We start from the raw sequence: 9,382 nt of genomic DNA on the forward strand, positions 1-9,382 counted from the left end.
ATATGGTGGCAACGACGGTAGCACGAGAAACCCTCACTAGAAGTTATCTTATGTCTCGAGGATTCCACTAGGTTGTAAGGGCAAATGCTATTTTTTACTCTATGTAACAAAATGTCAATGAGACGCACATAAAGCGTACTAATGGGCCGACCCAATTAGCGAATCTGGCTTTCCTGCTTTTCGGAACCTTCCAGTTCCTGTCTTGTTTTTTGTTATTATTTTTCCTATTTGTTTCTCTAAGGATTCTTCATATTTATTTTAATTTATTTTTTGTCCTTATTTTCTCGCGGAAAATGTTCAGATTTTGTAAAAATATTACCGATTTTTTAAATATTAAGGTTTGTTAAACTAGGTTCATGTTTTTTAAATAAATGTTCAATAATTATTAAGAAAACTAAAAAAGTTCTAACAAAGATTAATTTTCTAAAATATTGTTCCCTCAAATTTAAAATATCTTTTCTCTTTTGAAAAATGTTCAACGAATCTTATAAAAATATGATATATTTTGTTTTACATTTTCTTTAAAATCCATTTGCAGTCCTTTTTTGTTTGGAGAAACCAGCTTGAAACCACTACAATACATGAAAAATTGACTGGCACGCTACAATACTAGCGCCAACATGGGCCGGCCCAGTTACACACGCCTTGTGTTTTTCTGGCGACAACTCGTCGCAGCGAGCATCTAGTCAGAGCTCTTGTCTCTCAGTACCAAGTTCTCTTGTTCACACTACATGTTCAATGAATAAGGACTTGTTCATAAAGCAACTCTACAAAAGTCATCATAAATACCAACTCCATTCTTGTCGTGGTTTTGTCACAGCAGATGTCCTAGTGAAATGACTTAGTCATGGAGCCATCGTGACGGGTTAGCTTAAAGGGGTTAAAGTGGACAAGGGACACAAGAAATTATACTGGTTCGGCCCGTTACAATGAAGATAAAAGCCTACTCCAGTTGTGATGGAATTGCTAGGGTTTCGATGACCAGGGAGCGAATCCGCTTTGCCTGGCTATCGAGTTATTGTTTCTTGTCCCTAAACACCGGGTCGTCCCTTTATATACACAGGTTGACGCCCGCCGGTTTACAGAATCCCGAGGCCGGCTCATAAATGTGCACGGCTCGGTTTCTACATTTCCTTGCCTTCTAGAATAAGTTACATATCATATGGCGGTTTATGTCTATGGGCTCTAACCCGCCCTTGGGCCTTCATGTTAGATCTCCTCTGTAAAGCGCCATACCTCTTGTCTTTATTGGCTTCAAACATGACTAACCCCTTGTGGACATAACCCGGCCCCTCATGGCCGGTTTACACTTAATAGTAATATCCCCAACATTAGGACCCAGATTGATTTGAACTCGTTCATGTCAATCTTCAACACTTAGAAGAATTCCTCCTTCTGCACCTTCGCGCAGATCTTGTAAACCGCCATGACGTCATCCTCCAGGTTCGTAATAAATCGCCATGACGTCACCTGTTCATTAAAACCGAAGATACCCTTCATTAATGATCCTCCAACAATCGATGCAACAACTTTGCTGCATGTCCATTTTTTGGGCTCCTCGATTTCCGCGCCTGTCGCTTATCTCTTTGTCTTATAAATAGGGCCGAGGGTCCCTTTTCTTTCCTCCCGTTGCCTCTTTGTCTCTCTTCTATCTCGTGTCGCCTCAGCACTCGAGCGCCGCCGCCGTTGTCGACCTTCGCTTCTACCTCAACTCCGGCCGATGCATCACCCTGACCGTACCAGAAACCCGCAGCACCTCTCCGCTGTTTCACAGCTTCAGTAAGTTGTTCTTCCTTTCCTCTGTAGATTCGCTAGGGTTCGCGCGAGTTCATAGAAACTTCATGGTATTCTTCCCTTATTCTTCATTAGATCCTATGTAATGGACTCCAAACTTGATGTACTTCCATTCATTAGTAATGATAACCCTTATTTTGTCATTAAACCATGTTCTTTGTGCGTAAAAATCCAATCTGGAACTTCACAAACTGCTCAGGCACCAATTTTTAGGTCTAAAATATTTTCCTTTTCCTGACATGTGGTAGATCCAAAATTTCAATGTGAACCTGTGAATCTTGTTTTTCCTCACTTAGTCGTTTTTTTTGCTTCAGATCTGTACTTTCATTGTCTGCGTAGGCGGTTTATCCTTTAGAAAATAATCTGCCATATGCCATTAGTCCCCTCGTAAACCGCCAGTCGCTTTACCATTTATAATAGCATCAACCTTCCGGTTTAACAATTTTGCATGCTTGAATGCTTTTTCCTTAACCTACTATGCTTTATGCTTGCTAACCATGAGTCTTAAACCGGCATCAATCTTTTCCAGCTCCTCATTCGAAATGACCAAACAATTTTATGCTTGTAACTGGGTTCCTTCCCGGGTTACTGAAGAGCAGCTAGATGGATGCGTCAGAACTAGCGTTTTACCAAAACAAAGCGAAATCCACTGGCGTATTCCCAGTCCAGAAAATCCTCCTACCCCAAAAGACGGCGAGGTAGTGGTATTTGTTGATCACATGAACCGTGGTTTTAAACCGCCTGGATCCAAGTTTTTCCGTGATGTGCTTGCCAGCTTCCAGATCCACCCTCAAGATATTGGACCCAACTCTGTGTCCAATATTTGCGACTTTCAAGTGTTTTGTGAAGCCTATCTGCAAGAAGAGCCAACCGTTGAATTGTTCCAGGATTTTTTTATTTGAACCATCGTACTGAATTCGTAGATGGGCCCAACACTGAACTTGGCGACGTCTCCATTCAGGAAATGAAGGATGTCAGCTTCCCTCACGCCAAACTTCACAGTCATCCTAAGGATTGGAACCAAACTTGGTTCTACTATAAGGATACTTCCCTTGAAGATGAGAACCCTCTGCCGGGTTATCGTGCTCACCGGCTTACCAACACACACCCATTTCCGCAACGACTGACTGCCAAGGAACGGTCCACATACGCACCACAACTCGCCAAGCTCAGAGCTTTCATGGCTAACGGTTTGACAGGAGTGGATTTTGTTCGTTGCTGGATATCTTAGAGTATTTTACCGTTAAGCCGTCGCCCCGGTTTAATGTGTGAGTACACAGGGGACGCAAAAGATCCTCAACGTCATATTGATATTCAGCTAACAAAGGCTGAATTTACTGAGTTTGTTAAGGAGATGCTGAATGAATCGGAAGATGTCTGCAGTAGGACCGGGTTAAGTCCCTTTTATACATTGAATAAACCGCTAGCTGTAAGAATTGCCTCACTCCTGCTTTGTACTTGATATTCTTGACTGTGCAATCTTTTATATCCTCTGTCAATCTTTTAACAGGGTGACGACCCATTTTGGAAGAAGAAACCTCAAGATAAACCGGCCAAGACCCCTCGACCTAAGACGAAGGTTGTCAAGAGACCTGCCAAGAAGAAGGCAGTTGAATCCACTGGGTTGAACCTCGACGATGATCTTGATAATCTGGCCTCAGAGGTAGAACTTGACTCTCTTGGTTTGTTTTTCATACACCTCATTGACAATGATTATTATTAGGATGACGCTGAAGGCAGCCAAGCTGATGACACAGAGGTAATTATCCTTTCCTCCGGTTCAGACCCTCTGCCAACACAAAAAATCCGTCAAGCAATCCGGAAAGTAAGATTTTCTCACCCCTAGCTCACTTGGACCCACACTTTCTTTTGAAGAAGCAGCAACACGAAGCTCGTCGCATAACCCGGCACAGCGGCCAAGTAGTCACTTCAGTCGGTTTATCGAACACTCCAGTTCGGAAGCGTCAATCTGAGATCTCACCCACTTCCGATCCTTCTTATCCCAAGGTAGGTTATTTCCGACAACCCCTTAATCCGTCTGATTCCAATTATCAGGGAACGCCTCATTCATCATCTGGTGAGTCAACGGCCACACAGCTCCCTCCTCTTAAGACTGTTCCTGGGTAAATACTTTAAAATTAATCTTTTGATGCTTCATACTTGCATGTTATACTGACCTTTATATCTTTTCCTTTTTAGGGCCAAGGCCAGACCCAACAAGAAAGCTCGGGTGAATAAACCGTCTGATGACCATGCGGTTGTTGAACCGGAGAGAACTCCAGAACCGAAAGGAACGAATGCTGACGCCATGTTTGATGATCCGCCCTCTCAAGACCATGATTTTGTTGAACAAGTAGAAGTTGACGCAACATGCCATGATGATAAACCGGCAAGCCCGGTCTGAACTAATGATAAACCGTCAAGTCCAGCTAAGGCCACTGATAAACCGTCAACTCGAGTAAAATCTACTGGTGACAAGGAAGATGATATTATAATTACTGGCGTTGGCCACACCACCCCTGGCAATCCTGTTGCGTTATCAAAGCATAGTGCCAAGGAGGAACTTTCTGCTATGGACAAAGGCAAGTGGAGCACAGACTTGTCAAGCTACACCCACCTGAACGCCCAAGAACTTCATTCTGGTTTTTTAAACCGTTTGTACACAAATCATGATTATGAAGCCTGTGTAGTGAATCTGATGAAGGAGCGTTACATGCTCTTATTATGTACATAATTATGACAATGTATATATTATGATAAATATAATAAAACCGGAGCCTCAGCTAAAGCGGGATCTCTGTTGTTTTTATTACATCATGTGTGGTTACATGGGGGCTTCTGTTTATAAAGCGGAGTTCTATTTCCCATTGATCCGGCTTATGAGGCCACATATATTAAAGAAAATCACTTGGGGGCTTGGTCGTATTCGAACCATAGCTACACCTCTTGATTGGTGTAAGGCCACCAGGGAAATCACTTGGGGGCTTGATCGTATTTGAACCATAGCTACACCTCTTGATCGGCTTAAGGCCAAAAGGAAATCATGTGGGGCCAAAGAGAGTGTTGCAACAGCACAACTCAAACATAGGCACCCACCGAGCACAGCTCAAATGTTGCTTGGTGTCATGGTTTTGTCACGACAGATGTCCTAGTGAAAGGACTTAGTCGTGGAGCCATCGCGACGGGTTAGCTTAAAGGGGTTAAAGCGGACAAGGGACGCAAGGAATTATACTGGTTCGGCCCCTTACGATGAAGGTAAAAGCCCTCCAGTTGTGATGGAATTGCTAGGGTTTCGATGACCAGGGAGCGAATCCGCTTTGCCTGGCTCTCGAGTTATTGTCTCTTGTCCCTAAACCACCACCGGGTCATCCCTTTATATACACAGGTTGACGCCCGACGGTTTACAGAATCCCGAGGCCGGTTCATAAATGTGCCTGGCTCGGTTTCTACCTTTCCTTGCCTTACAGAATAAGTTACATATCATATGGCGACTTATGTCTATGGGCTCTAACCCGCTCTTGGGCCTTCATGTTAGATCTCCTCTGTAAAGCGCCATACCTCTTGTCTTTATGGGCTTTAAACATGACTAACTCCTTGTGGACATAACCCGGCCCCTCATGGCCAGTTTACACTTAATAGTAATATATATCCCCAACAATTCTTATCATAATTAATTCAAACACCCGTCAAAAAATGTGGGATCCACACTACCTAAATTCATGACCTCTCCAATCTCACTTTCAATAACACTACAATCAAATTTAACACACTTTCAAATTGTGGGATCATTACTACCTAAGTCATGACCCAAAAACACTTTCACGAGTATTAGTATTATCATAAATAGAAGGCATATTTTCATCATAGTAAAATTTCTTCTCCAAGGTATGGAATGAACAGTTCATATTCACTAAACCCGTCATCCTCAAGCTTAAGTATTCCGTATTATTAGCGCAACTAATACTCATAGCGAACATACTAATAACATTACCTTTTGCTTATTTCTTTAGAAAATTCGACATATCTATTGCAATCATCACTAATATCCTTTGCGAGAGTACATTCTAGTGTTAACTACTGTCTATAGTTGATGGTTAGAAGTTTAATTGATTAAAGCTTTATATGCTTATATTGTTAATCATCTTTTCATCTCCACTAATCTTGATCCGTATGATGTCTTCTGAATACTCCATTACATTCTTGAGGACATGGCATGTTGCTACTAATCTTGTGAAGTTTAATAAAGTTCAATGTTTTGACATAATGTTGTAGTGTAATTCTGTAGTGGTGACGTATGAATGTGGAATACTTATTACTTCACCATTAAGGACCAAGTGGAGACCGTTGTGTGATTAGTTCATCTTTGGTGGGTGGTTGGAGTGATAGAAATTACCAAACTCTATGTTTATGAACTGTTGCATGAGGGGTTGTTGGAACCCTAAAGTGCAATGCTATGGTTATATGCTATCTTAATTTTTTTGTGAACATATGTAGAATACACCTGCTTGCATAGAGGGCATAATGATAAGTATGATGTTTTTCAATAATTACAACACATTATTATAGGTTCCACCAAACAAAAAACTATCAAAGCTTTGTAGCTTTTACAGGGAATCCTTGCTAAAGTTATTCTTGTGATGAAACAAATCATCAAACAACCTCTGCAGCTTTTACAGGGAATCCTGGCTAAAATTTATTGACCAATTTCTTCTTCTTCTCATCGTGTTCAACACTCTTACTTATAGAAAAATGGCTACAATAACTCCCCTACACTTGTGGGTGATCAGGTAGCCATGTTAGGAGGAGGTGGGCAGTGTCCCTCCAATTAGTGCTGCCAATAGGAGGCCTGTTGAGCTTTAGGGAAGCCAATAGAGGGAAGCGACACGGGAGAGAAGGCCCTAGTACATCGTGGAGGTGGCCGACTTGACGTGACATATAAGTGGAAGGGACATGATGCGTCGTGGACGATGGCCGAGGTATGGTTTGTCGTGGATATGGTTAGTTCAGTGAGAGAGGAAGTTGGTAGAATCGTGAGCTCGTATGCACAGGTGGCAGGAGGCACTAGTTCGCAGCTGTGTGGTCGGGAAGGAACGTGTAGGGGAGGAGGTGTGTGGCGCTACGGGGGACAAAGGAGGAGGGACACAGAGGACGAAGGAAGATGGATGAGGTGCGTAGGGTGAGGATCATGGGGTCGAGGCACTGGGATGGGGGATAATAAGGTTACAACAAGGGGTGTGTAGTTTTTCCTTGTTCTCTGTAGTTCGGGTTTTGGTGTTGGAGAATGAGAAATTCTTTGTAGATTAAGAGTTTGATGTACATGAGAACATATTAAGTGAAAATTAAGCAATGACAGAATGATGCAACCACCAAATAACAATGGAATTTTGCAATTACATTTCGTTCATCATCAACTTGAAAAACACAGCTCCATCAAAAGATGACAAGCAGAATCCATATACCAACAAGAACTCTGCAGAAGCAACAACCAAGAAGCCAAACAGTGGGCAGGGGCTAGGGAGTAGCGCTTACAGAGCAAGAAAGACCGGGCCCGGACATTGTTAAGGTTCACCAGAAGCCTCTGCAAGTCGCCTAGAAGGTTCTCCTAGATGGGCTTCACTCCATTTTCCAGGCTTGTGATCATGTGCTTGGCACCCCTCCTTATGTTAGGGATGCATGCATGGAAACATAATAATTCTGGCACGACAGAAAAACGAGCACTTCTTCTCATAAATGCCATGTTCCTATGTTTGGTATCGATGTGCCAGATGTTTCAGTTTTATATATGTGTCAGTATATCGTTTGATAGGATCTATAATGACATTTGTTCTCTTTATTACGACACATCACAGAGTTGTCAACTTTAAATTCAACAATCCACACCAGTCGCCCTGAATCGTGCCGCCGCCGTCAAAGATTGACCATGGAAGGTGCTTTACAAATACGACATGTATAATTGAAATATCGATATCATTGTGTCATGTAAACGCGTGTATGTCACAATTTGCAAATTTGGATTCATATAAAACATGATAAACATACAATTTTTAATTCAACACATACTTTATATGTGTATCTATTGAATGCGCAAACGGTGGTACGACAGCAATTTGCTACTGTGGCAAATTACTTTTTCCACTAGCAAAACATTAGCAGCGTTTGCGGTAGTTACTAACTATTGAGCATGTTTGCGGCACTTGACTTCTGTAAAAACTGCTCTGAACAAAGTACACCGGTGGTGTTCGAGACAGGCAAACACTGCCATTGTTTATATAGGACTACAAGAGTTTGCGCCCGTGAATGCTGCCAGCATGGTGCGTACTAGTAGTGTTTGCCACGCCGCTAGAGACCATCTACTAGTAGCATTCCCTCGAGACACTGCTTGCAACTTGTTACCAGCAGCGTGGCAATGGCAGCGTGCCGCCTAGACGCTGCTAATTGGCTCCACGGAATGCTGCTAATGAGGAGGTCATGTACTAGTGATAGAGCTATGCTCCTCGGCAACCCCCCCTCGCACAGTAGCATCGAGTGATGACCCTTGAAGCAACACTCAGCTGCTGTGCCACATCGGTGAAGAAAGCAGATGTATACGGGGGACAATGAGAATAGAGATAGATGGGGCGCGATGGAATAATAACGAACGCTAGAGGAATGGGAATATAATGAGATAAGCTTTGAACGCCAGAGGAAGGGGAACGAACGCGAGCGAATTGACTCACTAGGAAAAGGTGCACACGTGATGGGTGTATGTGGCGGCCGCTCCACCTGAAATTTAACCTTTGATCAGGGCAGAGAAAAGTGTTTTTTTTTCTATTGTATGGGGAATGGGAAGCATGCGTGCGGTTCAGCCTCTCCAAAGCGTGCATGTTTTTTAGCGATCTCTATCCACGTGAAATGCCTGCATTTGGACAATGTTCAAATAGTGCAAAAGAAAGGGAACATAATATAATTTTGCAAACCAAACAACCAACATTTTCTTAAAAAAACAACAAAGTAAAAACCTGTTTTCTTTCGAATATTAACAAAAAAATGTATATAAATAATCCCACTTCAATGCACCACTCCTCTTTCATCCAAAAAACAACATAGTGAAACCTGTTTACTTTTGAATATTTTAAAAAATGTATATATACAGTAACACTTCAACGCACCACTACTCTTTCTTATGGTGATAGTGTGATGCTCGAGGAGGCGCCGTCAAAGGACATGAATGTGGTTTCATCAATTTTTTGAATTGCATGCAGAAAAAACCCTACTATCATCGACAGCGGTAGGGAACATGAAAAGTGGCAACATGATAGAGTCACTAAAAATGTGTGGTGTTTTGTTTTCTTCCATGCAACACAAGGCACATTAAACTGCATACAAAGGTTAAAGGGAACCTTCTTTTAAGAAACACATTAGCGCTCACAAATATGTACATACACCCATCCCTAGAGAGACTGAGCCATCAGGTCTTGAGATTTATGAAGTCACCAAAGCGTCTCACTATCGACGCGATCGTCGCCTCCCACTGAAAGAATATTTTGTCCTCCTAACCAATGTGTCAAGCATGTGGTTTAATTCCTGGTGGTATTTGGGTATCACTGCC

The sequence above is a fragment of the Triticum aestivum genome, chromosome 3A (genome assembly GCF_018294505.1).
Source record: "Triticum aestivum cultivar Chinese Spring chromosome 3A, IWGSC CS RefSeq v2.1, whole genome shotgun sequence".
Classification (NCBI taxonomy): domain Eukaryota; kingdom Viridiplantae; phylum Streptophyta; class Magnoliopsida; order Poales; family Poaceae; genus Triticum; species Triticum aestivum.